This window comes from Neophocaena asiaeorientalis, unplaced genomic scaffold (assembly GCF_003031525.2).
Source record: "Neophocaena asiaeorientalis asiaeorientalis breed wild unplaced genomic scaffold, Neophocaena_asiaeorientalis_V1.1 scaffold55, whole genome shotgun sequence".
In the NCBI taxonomy this organism is placed as follows: Eukaryota; Metazoa; Chordata; class Mammalia; order Artiodactyla; family Phocoenidae; genus Neophocaena; species Neophocaena asiaeorientalis.
This window is the reverse complement of record NW_020175684.1, coordinates 6,540,305-6,555,709: the sequence shown is the minus strand read 5'-3', so window position 1 is coordinate 6,555,709 and position 15,405 is coordinate 6,540,305.

Below are 15,405 nucleotides of genomic sequence, written 5' to 3'. Positions count from 1 at the left end.
GAGAAGGCACCTTCTCCCTAAGTCTTCACATGGTTTTTCCTCTGTGTGTGTGGAGAGAGACAGAAAGATCTCTGGTGTCTCTTCCTCTTCTTAGAAGGATAGCAGCCCCACCTTTAAGATATCGTTTCACCTAAATTAACTCCTTAAAGGTCCAATCTTCAAATTCATTCTTATTGCTGGTTAGAGCCTTAAAATATGAATTTGGGGCGCACACAGTTCAGTACATAACATTTATAGAAAAAATTAGATAGAGAGACCAAATAGGTAACATCATGGACCCAAACAGTATGGTTAACAGATTTGTAAGAAAACATATAAGTGTCTTTATTATAATCTACTCATTCTTTTATTCCTTTTTAAAACAAATATTCTTGAGGCATTTGCTATATGCTGGGCCAGCTTCTAGTTGCTGGAAATGACAGAGTTCACAGTTAATATTTTATCCTACTTCCCTTGGGTATCATCTGAAGCTAAGTCCATTTCAATAAAAAAAAAAAGGAAGAAGAAGCAGATTCAGTTTTTTTTTTTAATTGTAATTTTTTTTGGAAAAACTTCAGATATTTTATTTCCCCCTCAGTAATACTAGCTTTATTGTTTTTATTTAATATGCAATAATTTTTGTCATTAAACAAACAGAAAATCTTATCCCCTCCCCTCATTTTAAACAAAGGAGCAATGAATAAAATTCTAGAGTTCTCTCTACACAGATTAGATTAAAACATTTTTTTTAAGTTGGATTACAAGACAAATCACAAATATCTGATGTTAACCAGGATAGGAAGACATGGACAAGCATTCTCAAGCATTGTGCATTTCAGGAAAAGTAAGAACAACTTTTCCAAAGAGCAATTTGATTGTATGTATTAAAATTTTAAACATGCTTTTAACCCAACAATTTCATGTCTAAGAAAACATATTAACTGTAATATTTTGGCTAAGATTTCTAGGGAAAGAAGCAAAATGAGCCACATATTATTCCAATATAAAAGGAACTCAGTTCATCGTAGCTGAGCCTTACATCATCCTTAGGAAGTTAAATGGTACAGCTACAATTATAGGTCCCTGATTCCTACTGTGGGTAGAGGAATGTGGAGAATTATTTCCACATGGAAAGTTACTGTTTTTTATATATTTGTCATGTCTAACTACAAATATAGTCACTGTATGGGTATTACTCTAATTTGATCAAAAGAGTAAAGAGCTATAAAATTTTTTAATTATAGTATCTACCTTCATAAGCTGTAGTTCTCACTGTTATTAAATTTCTCTTCTCTTGATGGTTAAAAGAGGCTTTGAGGTTTAAGTATGAGAATAAATTTTTCTATTGTTAACTCTCACTAACAATTTGTTACTTTTTAAAAGCTAAAATTCATTAATTTTTAAGAAGTTAATCTCAGGTAAGTAAGAATATGTCTTGAGTATCTTTCTTTTTAGTACAAAAAGAACATTTAGAGGTATAATTTTAGAGAAATTAAAAGGTAGATTAGTGGCTTGTGCTTAGTTCTAAACAGTGGCTGAAGCTCCTCAAATGTTAATTTATTAAATATATATTTATTGATTACCTACTATGTATTGGGCATGATTATAAGTATGGTTGATATAGTGGTAAAGAGGGAAGAAAGCAGCATTAATTCATGAAACTTTTATCCTAATGGTGGTGGAGGGCAGAGGGATAATAAATGTATAAATAAGTAGGAAACTACTAAGAAGTGTGATAGATAAATGTCACTGTCAAAATTAAGCACGGTGATATAATACGACAATACATGGAGTGTCTTTGATTGTATGTTTAAATAAGGCTTGGAATAGGAAGGGGCTTTTAAGATGAGACCTAAGTGACTAGAAGCAGCTTGCCTACAGATCTTGAGAACGGCTTTTATGGGATATAACTACCCTAAAGTAGACATGTTACCAAACCAAAACTTGACCCCACTCACCCACACACAGTAAAGCCAATCTACTGACACCAGGTTGTGGTGAAGGAAAGTTCAGTGTTTTATGACACCATACAAGGAGGAGTCTGTGACAGCTAGTGCTCAAAGAGCCCAAACTCTCCAATGGGCTTCAGCAAAGCATTTTTAAAAGTAAGGCAAGGGAGGGCAGTCCCAGGGTATGTGATCAGCTCATGCACAAGGCAATTCTCTGATTGGATGATGATGAGGTAAAGTAAAAAGGCCATACATAAGTTTTTGCAAATATTTCCTGGTTCTGGCCAGACTCTGGAGGGAATGTGTTACTTTCTTCCATTTGACAGGGATTTTAGCATCTATATAACAACTCAGGAAAAGTGTATCCATTACTATTATCTAGGTACTTCAGAGAGGAGCTAAAGCAGAGGATATGGGGAGAAGGGTCTGTCCTGGAAAGGCCCCATAAGATCTTGCTCACAATCTTTGTATGATGAAGATAGTAAGGAAAGAAAATATGTATACAATAAAGAGCAAAAAAGTTGGAGATGAGGGTGGAATGGTGGAAAAGTCAAGAATCAATTAAATTAAGACTTTATAGAACAAAATAATGGATTTAGAGTTTGTTTTCACTGCAATGGGCAGCCACTGAAGAGTTCTGGCAGGGAACGGAAATGATGTAAGTTGTGTTTTTGTTTTTATTTCTCCTTGGACACTCAGTGGATGGCTGATGGCAGAGGAGCAAGAGATAAAGTACAAAAGATCAATTTGGATGACTTTGAAGCGTTCAATGTGAGAAAAAATATTTTCTTGGGTTAGTGTTTTGAGCATATATATATACAGTAAGAAGCCACACATTTAGAATGAGTCTGAGCAAACTTTCTCATGGTTTGAGTGTGTGGGGAAATTATGACTCTTAAAAAGTGATTTGAGGTGTTACCATTTATTTGATTAAAAAATCTGTGTGAGAAATAGTGTGTGGGCTGGACATTTAAAATATCAGTAGTTTAGAAGTGAGATCATGCTGGTGACAGAATTCTGGATGTCATCAGAATAGAAATGCTTTTAAAAGCCACATCACTGGATGACATCATCTAGAGAACAAAAGTAGGTAGATTAGAGGCTCAGAACCAAGTCTTGGAACATAGGATCCACAGTTTCACTTTTTCATGCATTATTTTCATATTAAATCTTACAGTATTTGACTTCTTGGCTCCAGGCATTCCAAATATAGACTCAGTAAATAGATAGTCTACAGGTCAATAACATCATCTTGCAATATTTTCACAACCAGGAAACTTGTCTATATATGTATAGGTACACCTAGAGTCTCATATACAATATGAAATGGCTGCTTTCTGCATTGTCCCTACACAGTTTTGGTAGTTGAACTCTTAAATGGCAACTCAAGGCTATAAAATAAAAATTTTCAGAAGTAATGTTGGAATCTACACAGTCTATTATAACCTAGCCTCAAAGGTCATTGTCAGGTATTAAATTTTGTCCCCACAAAATTCACATGTTGAAGCCCTAACACCAAATATTACTATTGTCACCACATATTATTGGCTTTTTGTTGATATTAAATCTCTCTTCTCTCTTACTTTTATATTTAGATTAATGCTATTGCCATTATCTGTTAGAACTTTGCCTATAATCACTTGCGATCTTTTGTTAATATAAATCATAGTGATAGGTTTGTGATAATTATTACCTTGTGATGACTTTATACTGGAAGACTCTGAGTTGTATGTATTTACTTTTTTTAAAAAAATTAGAAATAATTGACATATAACACTGTGAAAGTTTATGGTGTACATGTTTATTTGATACATTTATATATTTCAATGTAATTACCACTTTAGCATTAGCTAACACCTCTATCACATCATATAATTTATGTTTCTTTTTTTGTGGTGGGGACAGTTAACATCTAGTCTCTTAGAAACTTTGCTTTAACCATCACGTTTATCCCTCTATTTGTTGTTGCAATAGAATGTAAGTGTACCCTGCCCCTAACTAAGACAAAGAGTTACCCACATAGAAAAAGACATAAAACCTGCTGGAGAATTTTGTAAAACTAAGTTACTATTATTTGAAATCTCTGGTATCAATCCAACTATGTCTTAATTCAGTCTTGTCAGTTTATTATTTTTTCTTTCTTTGTAAAGAAACTTGGATCCAAGAAGAAGTAAATTCTCAATATATTTAATAAAGCATTTAGCATTAGGATAATGCTTTAGTATCATTAGCAAAAATTTAATATTTAAAAAAAAATTCCTGGGTGCTATCAAACTGATGGTAGGCAAATTCTAGAGACTGGACTTTAAGAGAAATAAGGAAGATGTTTCTCTTGGTCTTCCAAGTCTTTTTTTGTCTTCCAGTTTGTTTGTTTATTTTTTCTGGGAGGTATTTTATGTTTTATCTAAGTCATCCTTGGCCTGCTTTTCTGATTATATTTTCTCATTACTATTATCTTTAACTGCCTGATAAGAAAAAGAGTCACTTAACAGAGCATTTTTAAATGAAGTTTAGTGAATGATACAGATTTTTGAGATTCCTTCTCTATTTGGAGCCAATCTACACAATAGCCCTTATAGTTTCTAGGACATTTACTAGAGAAATTGCACCCAAATTATGTACTCTCTAACATATTCCAGAGTCAACCCTAAGAGCCTGATGTATGTTAATTTCTGAAATTCATTGCAGACATGTTCAAAAAAGCTGACAATGAACAAAAATTTGTTTCTTATTACTGGAGAATGAAGAATATTCATTAAAGTGAAGTACCCTGTGAATTAAAAGGAAAAAAAAAGCATATTATATTTTGAACAGGAAGAAAACAACACTGTTTTTCTACATCAAGCTACATTTCACTCAGTGAAAATAGTGAAAATATTATTGCATATTTTGCTTGGCTTGGGGCTATTACCTAAATGGAAAGAAAATATATTTGTAAAAGATGTTTTGTATACAAAAATTTGCACTTATATATTCTGTAGGTCACATTTACTATTTAGATTCCATAGAAGCAGATGCTATACAAATGCACAGTTCAGTAATTGTTCATGGATCAGGAGTGTTTATGCTCATGATCAGAGTTTTTAAATACAATAAAAACAAGAAACTTTCTCTCTTCCTACCCAGAGTGTTATACATTATCATATGTGGTTCTGCCCTGACTATAATTACAAAAAAGTAATTATATTTTTGGCCCAAACATTGGTCTAAACAAGTTTGGTAAATATCTTCACAAAATGCACATAAAGTGAAATTGACTGAATCAAACGTTCTCTCTTTATTAACGTGGTCTACTTGGGCTGTCATACTTTGTTTCTGTTTCTCGTATTTGGATAACTTGTCCCTGGGGAGACAGCTAGAGGTAATGTTCATGTGGGAGAAGTGAGTGGTGATAGGAGACTCTATGTAGCACTGGGAATAGAAGACAGAGGAAAGACCATGAATAATTGCTACAGCAGCTAAGAAAGGGTTGAAACTAGAGAATTACACATAAAGTCATCTCAGTTCTGGCAAGGACATAGTCAAAAGCTAGAATAAAAGAAGACATAAGTAGTGTGGGACTTAGGAATTGGGGACAGAGGCAGGGTTTATAAAACGATAAGGATAGAGATAAGCTTTGAAGGCTCCAAAGAGTCCCTTTTCTTAACTCTGTGGAAATTATTTTATTGCAGTAGTACTATTTACTCGTCACCTGTATCCTATTGCTGGATGTTTTCTTTAAAGTTCTCACTCCCGCTTTTTAGTCTCTCTCTCCCTGATTTTCCACCTCTAAAATGGAGAGTTCTGAGACTGGTTGGCTCTTTGTCCTTTATAAGCATTTCACACCTTGATCCTCCTCTCCCAAGAGAACCAGTGAAAGTTTGATCATGTGCCTGGTTTCTGCCCACATCAGTCTTAAATTCCCTCCTTTTATATTCAATGTAGGTGTACATCTTTATAACTACATCAGAAAAGTGTCCAGATTTTCTGCCTACTTTGGATGGATCTTGATGTTAGTTGTTACACATCATGTTAACATCATGTGGTGGACCAGGGGGTGACCTCCAGCAGGCAAGTAGAACTCCCTCCTCATAGGAGAGTGAGCAAAACCAGGACACTGTTAAGTCTTTATTCTGCTTCATGGTGTTTGGTTTGCAACCATCTGTCCAATTTCTCCTCAGCTGTAGGCAATAAAATCGAGGACAATTTATATCCTCGTTGACCATACAACATCTTCACTACTGTCATTTTCACTATTGGTTTCCATAGATTTCTCTCAAATCCTCTTGAACAGTTTGCAAAGCTTTCATTCTTCCTCTTCCAGAAGACCATGTATCTGTCAACATCACATTCATTGCCCAAACTGTCCAAAACTGTGAAGAGTCTAAGATTTTATCTTACTTGTAAACTAATTTATCAGTGCTGTAAATTGAATATACCACTTTTTTTTTCTTGTGTATAGACATGTAATTTTCATGGGTATACAAACTTCTGTATTTTTTGAAGATATCACATGGATGTCTTCAGCATATAGATTAGAGTGACAGCATACAGATCATAAAGATGACTAAGTTACAACTTGACAGGTTTGTCTCCTTGGCATTGAAATGTAAAGAAAAGTAGTTAATTTCTTGGTGTTAAACTTATAATTTATATAAATTGGAATAGGAATGCATGGATCTACTTGTTTGCTAAACAATACATGTTAGGTGGGTTGAATACCCCCAAAAAACTTTAATATTGCATTCCTTTATAGGAAAAGAGTATGGGTCCTATAAAGAAAATAATGTAAAATTTAGTCTTACAATGCATAACTGATGTTACTTGTTCAATAGTTTTCTATAAAATAATCATATCTGATATTTTCCCCATAATACCTGCTTATAACTGGTATCTTTTCACTAGCAAAATGATTCAATGTATTCAAATTTCTCCATTTTTTGTCATACAAATAGAAACTTGGTTCTAGAAAATGTGTAACTCTGTATAATATCATTTTTGGACAACTGATTAAAAAGGATCCATTTTATTTGATGAGCTATCTGGTGCTATGCTCATGGAAGCAGAACAGTTTCATGAGAGGCATTAATAAGACATGTTACCCTTTGGTACCTGAAGGTGAAAATATAATAGGTCTGCCTTCAGATAAACATTTCAGAAATCATCTAGTGAGTGAACCAATTACTCACTTGAAGACATCTTACCTAATTAAATCCTACATAAGAATTTTCCAAGGTATTACTTTCGGGACATGAAATGCTTCTTTAGTGTATTCTTTATTTCTTAAATGAAGAAAGTTAGACTCAAAAGACACTTTGGTAATGAATATAGAAGATGAATGCAGTGCACTGAGTTGAGTTTGCATTATGTTGTTTACTTTCTTACCAGAGCAAGTTTTGCTGCAATAAGCATGTTTGTATTTTCCAAAATAAAGAATGTTAGGTCACTGAATCTCTTAAATGAACATTCAGAAGATGAGTTAGCATTGCAAAACAATATAGATATTTCTTTATTTTTATCTTATGGAAATGCAGAAAATTTAGTATCAAAATAACTGACACTTGGAGCTACCGTTAAAGAGGTGCCTGACTTCCTAAAATACCTGATTCCATTTCAATGTCCTTTGACAACGCTTGTCTCAGATTCAACATAAGGTATAAATAATCATTTTATAGGAGGAAGTAGCCAGAGAAACAGAAACAACACTGAAATGAGTAAAAGGCCCAAAATATATTAATTCTAGAAATACCAATATGTTAATGAATATACAGAGGTCTCTTTTGTTTAGTAGACTTTAGATTAATACCTGTGATTCACTTGTTCTGGAAAGTATACTTTATAATATTATTTTATGAGATTTTGAGGAGACAAAAGCTACTAATGATATTAATTGTTTATGAAAACATGTTATGGTTATGTAACTATCACTTTTAAGGAGCTTGGTAAAAAAAATTACTATATTTTGGATATAAAAATGTTCTCTAGAGAATTATTATTTTATTATGATATTGTCTTCTCTCATCTGGATGTAATAAAACTAAATTTGATCTTGTAAAGCAAAGAATGTTGATAGAACTTTTGGTTAAGCATCTTCATGAATTCAGTCTACAATATCCTATATAAAAAGTGGTCACTGATCAAGTGTTCTTGAGAAGAGACATTTTTGGAATAAGGAAAGGAAATCTACAGGGGGAAAAATAGTCCTATTGGATGCTTAGTAAGTGTAGATGTTCTTGCATGAAAAGGGTCTATTAAAATAAATCTGTGGTTAATGGATATAATTCTTATTTTAATAGATAAACAATTCCACACTCAATAAAAGTAATGCAGATGCATTTTACACTTTCTTTACGGATTGAGAATGGACAGCGCCATTACAGGTTCTGGACTGGTAACAATCGTTTGTCAAAATGAAAGCACTCAAATGTGCAGTTCAATAGCCATTACTTTATAATTAACCACTTGTTTCTTCATTAGCAGTTTACAATATATTTTACTAGTATATTATATTTTACTAGTAAATTACCTGGAATATTTTCTATTATTCTTTTGTTATTAATATTAAGTACTGTGAAAATATATTAAACACCTAGATAATATTAGTATTTCAATCTAAGTTATTCTTGCTATTGGGAAAGAATAAACTGAATGGAGGATGATGGCAGAACAGAGAGACCAATTAGTGGGCAATTGAAATAAAGGTGATGTGGCATGAAGCAGGGTGGTAGAAGTGGAAATGATTATATATGGACACATTTTCAAAATATGTAAAGGCAGCATCAATAAGACTTGCTGACATCTGAGACATGAAATAAGAGATAAAGAGAAGAGACAAGGAAGCTAAATGTTTCTTGTTTCTGTGTTAATTTTCAGATATTTTAAGAGATGTATTCAAACTCTTGGAAGTTGTACTATGTCACATTCCTACAAGTTATCCTAAATCTGTGTGGTGCCAAGTTCTGAAGAGGATTATCTTAAACATGTGTGGTAAGGAGTCTAAGAGGGCTGAAGAGCTATTATCACTTCTTTGACTAAGTCTCTGTTTCTCTTCTTGAAGTGTGTCCTCTCAAAGTGTGCTTGAGAACTCATCAGCCTCCCCCTTTCTCCCAAGTAAATTCTAACATTTACGGAAGACTTAATAAAAAACACAAATTTCTCTTTATCTACCAGGATATACCTCTTATTCTTTATCTACCTATCTTTAGTTAAAGACTTACATCATGCTTACAAAATACCAAGTACTATATCTAATTTACATATAAACTTTATCATTCATTTAGTTTTTACAGCAACTCTTAAGGTAAGCACAGTAATGATCCTTAATTTACAAATTATAAAACAGGCACAGGAGACTTGAATGACTTTGAATCAGTCAGGATTCAAGGGTTTTGGGAAAGACCATGTTGTTATCTACTCTCTATATAACTTATGCTGTTTTTTGTTGTTTTGTTTTTTGTGTGTTTTTCTTTTTTTTTTTTTTTCTTCAGTATGCGGGTCTCTCACTGTTGTGGCCTCTCCCATTGCGGAGCACAGGCTCTGGACGCACAGGCTCAGTGGCCATGGCTCACGGGCGCAGCCGCTCCGCGGCATGTGGGATCTTCCCAGACTGGGACACGAACCCGTGTCCCCTGCATCGGCAGGCGTACTCTCAACCACTGTGCCACCAGGGAAGCCCTCACCTTTCCTTCTTTAACTAAACATGTTAGAATTTTTCATCATATTACATGTGCTTTTTCACTCTATTCTACATTTTCCTTTTATTTCTTGTGATTTTTCTCTAGATATTTACTTTTGACATACGTTTCTGTTCATTAACTTTCTCTTCACCTCTGTCTAATCTGCTGTTACAAACATACACTGAGTTTTCATGTCTTTTTTTTTTTTTTTTGGTTACGGAATAAATATTGGTTTATATTTTATAAACATATTTTGCAAAATCTGTACTTAACATCTGTTTCCTTTAGGTCTATGTTTCCTAATAGTTTGCAATATTTTCTGATCTTTCTGGTATGTCTGATAATTTCTGATTCAGTGCTTGATTGTATGTGAAAATTATAGAGAAATTGAGATTAAAAACAATGTTTATTTTTATCAAGAAATATATACTTCTGTTACTAAGAGGTAATAAATAATCTCATATCTGCCTTAATTCAATCAGGGGTTGAGCTCTTTCCAAGGGAAACTTTAGTATATGAGGAAACTGATTTTTATCATACTCACCCTTGCTTATAGTGTGCATGGGTCAGGACCTCAGCTGATATTCTGTAGTTTACCAAAACACCTATGCTTTTTGTGTCCTTAACTCCATTGTTTTGTGTCTCCAGTATCATGTATACACTTAAAGATCTGCTTAGCTTCTCACCTTCTTGTTCATCACTTGAAATTGACAATTTCTTAAGAGAAGTGACCCTATTATCCCTTCTCCTCTATCACCATTTTAGAAATCCTCTCAGCCTGGGTAGTGATTTAATGTCTCAGTCTTTACATGCATTTATTTCAAAAACACCAAAATGAAAATAAGTAATAAAAATTATTTTATGATTGCTGAGTCTCTCCCTCTCTTATTACTCTCTCTCTCTCTCATATACATGCACACATGCACACACACGTGAAACATTTTTGAACATGTACTGGTCTCTATGGATCAAGAGAGGTATAAAATATCTTCTCTGTCACTGATGTGTTCAGATTGGAATAGGCACAAACACACATGCACAGACACATCTTTAATATTACATATAAGATAATATAATATATATTTGCATTATCTCAATTTTCATATGGTCATTATAATATTTTACCAGCCATGCAACTATATTTTATGCTTTCAAAATTGTTGTTTCTCCAATTTAACTACTTGCTTAAATATAACATTTATAAAGTCACTTATAGCTATACAGTGTAAACTTGCTATCGTGAATGTTTCTACAAATGAAATATATAGTAGTAAATATTATATAAAATAGTAGATGGAACTGTTATAAATAAACTTTCTAGTATGTCTTGGACATAACTTTTAGACATTTTTTTCAAGATCCACTTCAAGTTTTACTTATTTAGTAATGACTTTCCAGCTTTTGAATCATCTTATGCAATTGTTTTAATGTTTTTGGTGCTTATTATCACAACTATTTGTTCTATAATTTGCTTTTCTACCAGTTGTTTTCTCTTAGATACATTAAGAGACATTTGGATCCATGAACCATGACTTAATGTTATAATTATCCCTTCAGATCCTAGAACAGCATCGGCTAATACTAGAAGGAATTTAATTATTACTTGCTGGTTGTTGGTAGATAATACTATAGTACAGCTTCATAATAACCTGTCAGGAATTTTACCTTCTTTTACTATCTACGTATAGTCATTTTATACTAAGTCTTTATAAAAACTTTCTTCCATGATCGGTTATCTTATATATATACCTACACAATAGCATCTCATGCTCATTTTAAAACTTATGTTACTAAGTCCACAAGTCAATGTGGTATACTATACTGCTAAAATTAAGCATCTCACAGTGTTCTTTATTTATTCAAAAACGTAGAATAATCTATTACATTGTATTAGTGAACTTATTTGACAAAAATATTGAAGAAGTGCCTTGTGACGGGTGCTTTACTCAAAGCACTTGCTATGTACCTGTGAATGGGAAAAAAAGGGCTGCCTTTGTGGTGCTTATACTCTAGTTGAATAAAAGAAACACTAAACAATTAACATGGGAAAAGTAAATTATTTTGAATGACATAGAAAAATATAAAAGGATAAGTAAGGTCAGTATTGGTGTGGAGATGTATGATATAGAAATTTTAAAATAGGAAGGGTAAAACATTAGCTTCTGAGGATTGCTGTAACCAAGCCACACAAACTGTGTGACTTAAATAACAGAAGTTTATTATATCACATTTCTGGAGGCTAGAAGTCTGAGATATAGGTGTTGGCAGGGTTGATTTCTTCCAAGGGCTGTAAGGGAGATTCTGCTCAATGCTTTTCCCTTGGCTTTTGATGGCTAATGACAGTCTTTGGTATTCTTGGCTTGCAGTTGCATCGATCTATACCTCCATGTGGTGTTCTCCCTACATCTCCTCACATAGTCTTCCTTCTGGCATGTCTGTCTCTAAATTTCCCCTTTTATAAGGATACCAGTCATGTCAGATTAGGGACCACTCTACTCCAGTATGACCTTATCTTAACTAATTGTATCTGCCCTGACTCTTTACAGATATTGTAGCATTCTGAGGCATTGGAACTTAGGACTTAATGTACATTTTGGGTGGAACACACAGAAGCTGATTTTTGAACAATGTCTCAAATAAAGTGAAGGAGTGAGCCATGTTGATAAAGGGAAAAGAACTTTCTATTCAAAGGAAAAAGTCAGTGTAGTGATCCCACAGTGGAACTGTACTTGGTGTGTTCTAGAAACTCCATGGAAGCCAGTGTGTAGGGTAAAGGAATGGGAGACTGAAAGGAGGTGAGCTTAGAAAAGAGACCTAGAACCAGATGCTTAGGACCTGGCAAGCCACAGGAGAGTGTTTGTGTTTCCCCTGAATGAAATGGGGAACCACTGCAGGTTTTCAGCTGAGAAGTAATAGGATCTGACTTAGGTTTCACAACATCACTCTTCACTAGAACTATTTGGGAGGGCAAAAGAGGAAATAGGAAACCAGTTAAGAGGCTAGAGTAGTAACCCAGGTAAGAGATGATGGTGACTTGGGACAGATGTGTAGTGAAGACACATGGATCCATTCTGGATATATTTTGAAATCAATAAGATATACAGTTCCGTGTTATGTTGATGTGTGGCTGAACCACACAGACTCCATTTTATTAGCTCTATCTTAGGCCCACAGTCCTATCCCCTCCCCTTTCTGCATGACTGAGCTTTAGCCTACTCAAAAGAATGCCCCCAAGCCAGATAAGTTCCCTATCAAGTTTTACCTTTGCCTTCATATGATATGAAAACTAGAAGAATGTCGTTTGCTTACAGAGATGGTTAATGGTTCATGAGGAATACATGACATGCCTGGGGGGAGGAAAAGTACACTGGTTCCAGTCAGTGTAGACATGCTTCTCCCTTAGTAGTCAGATTCTATTTTTAGCTTTGGCACCTTTAAATCTCCCTGTACCCCTTTTGGCCATAGAATGCAGCTGCAAATGCCTTTCCATTGTCCTCCACCCTATCCTGCCTATATGTAAGTTACTCACAATAAATCTCATAATTGCACTTTATAGAGTTACCTCCTTCATTTTTTGGTCTCAAAGTTTCTTCCCAGTTCAGAGGATATTATTAAATATCTCTACCATCTAACAATTCAACTGTATGTATGTGGGGCTTGAAATAAAAATAAGAAGCAAAGATGATTCCTGAAATTAGAACAGAATTTCTCTCCTAGGGGATTTAAAAAAATTTTTTTTAATATTAAAAAAAATATTGGTTACAGATACAAAGGAATTCATTTTTTACCCCTAAATACCCTCTCTGCAAATAAAGTATGCAAGGACTTTTATTTAAACTAGAAACAATCTTCAAACCTGATTTTCTTTTATGACATGTCAGTTTTTCTGCAGACAGGATCTTCTCTCCATTCATGTTAAGACTTCACATTCAATAAAATGAAGCATTTCTCATTGCTTTATTTCTCTGTTAGGTACTATAGGATACTTTGTATAAAGCTCCCAATATAAAAATAACTTGAATTGGTTATAACCTTTAACACAGAGGATAATTGTTACCAAAAAGAAAATCAGCAGGTAATATGTTTGCATCCCTATTTTCAAACTGGCATGCATGGAATTTTCTGTGGGAACAATGGATATACAAACTATCATAACAGTTCAGATCTCTGTTATAACTTTTACTTTTTATTAACTTTACTTTGGCTTTAAATAAAATTAACCTTTGTCCCATATTAATAAAGATTAAGATTTATTTTTTAAAATAAACTATTGCTTACACATTTTCTCATCTTTTTTCATATGAATAGAATAACCTTGGATGTACAATTTGAAAAGTATTAAAAGGACAAATATTAAGATAATCACTTTATATTTGGACAGTGTTTGGTTCCCTAAGGCTGACACAACAAAATACTACAAAGTGGGTAGATTAAAGCAATGAAATGTATTGTCTCATAGTTCTAGAGTCTAGAAGTCCAAAATCAAGGTGTCAGCAGGGTCATGCTACCTTGAAATCCATAGAGAAGAATTCCTCCTTGCCTCTTCTTAGCTTCTGTTGGTTTGCTGGCCATCCTTGGCTTTCCGTGGTTTGCAGCTGCAGCACTGCAATCTCTGCCTCTATTGTCCATGGCAAGGCCTCTTGTGTGTCTGTCTTCATATAGTCTTCCCTCTTTTTATAAGAACCCCAGTCATATTGAATTAAGGGCCCATTCTACTCCAATATGAATTCATATTGGCTTATCTAATTATATCTGTAATGACCTTGATCTCGCTGCCTTGTCCAGTAGTGGCTTGAAGCAAGATATCAGTTCCCCAACCAGAGATTGAAGTCAGGCTGCGGTGGTGAGAGCACTGAATCCTAACCACTAGGCACGAGGGCCAGTGGCTAGTGACAAGGCCCTGGCTTGTCTGGTTTGTAAATATGAATTTCAACAAAACGACAGAAAGTGGTGAAACAAGTGAAGTGTTTATTAGGAGGAAAATAAGTACATGTGAATAGGCACACATGGGCGGGCTCAGAGAGTCACGCCTTAGTGTTAGTTTATTTATGTGGGACACTGCTTCCATGTTTCCTCTGGCCAATCATCTTGCTTTGCCTGGCTCTGAGTCCATATTTGGTATAATTCAGTGTCCTCCCCTGAGTGCACGCATATCTCTTAGCCATGATGGATTCCAGCACAGAGACCTGTGGGAAGGTTGACATCACCTATTATGGGGTGCTATCTCCTACCTTTCTGACCCCCGAGGAGCCCTTCTGTGCATGGGTAGTCAGGAAGGTCTCCTTGACCTCAAGAATGAGAAATATGTGCTCTCTTTATCTTTTATCTGGGCGGGACTCAGCTCCTCTCTGCGTCTCTGCTATTATCTTTTTCTTGAAGTATCTGTCCACAGGGGACAGACTTCAGCTGCTCAGCCTGGGGACCATCTATCTTCTGCCTCAACCCCATTTCCAAGTAAGGCCACATTCTGAGGTACTAGGAATTATGGCTTCAATTTATCATTTGAGGGGACACAATTCAACTTATAATAGGCAGCATATGCCTTTTCTTTGCTGACTGTAAATCCATTTCTTCTAATACAAGTTTTATTAGCCATACTATGACTTCATTAACAAGAAAAAACCCTAATTATTTTAACATTTGTTGAAACAAAGTCAATACAAATTCATTATGTAAGAGGCTTACATTTGTATAAAAAAATGGATAACCCTGATATTTTTGAAGTTCATTTCTTTCAATAAAACTTTTGAGATATGATCTTAAATGAACATGCACACTGAGAAGTAGGACTTTATATGAGTCAGTGTTCTCCAGATAAGCAG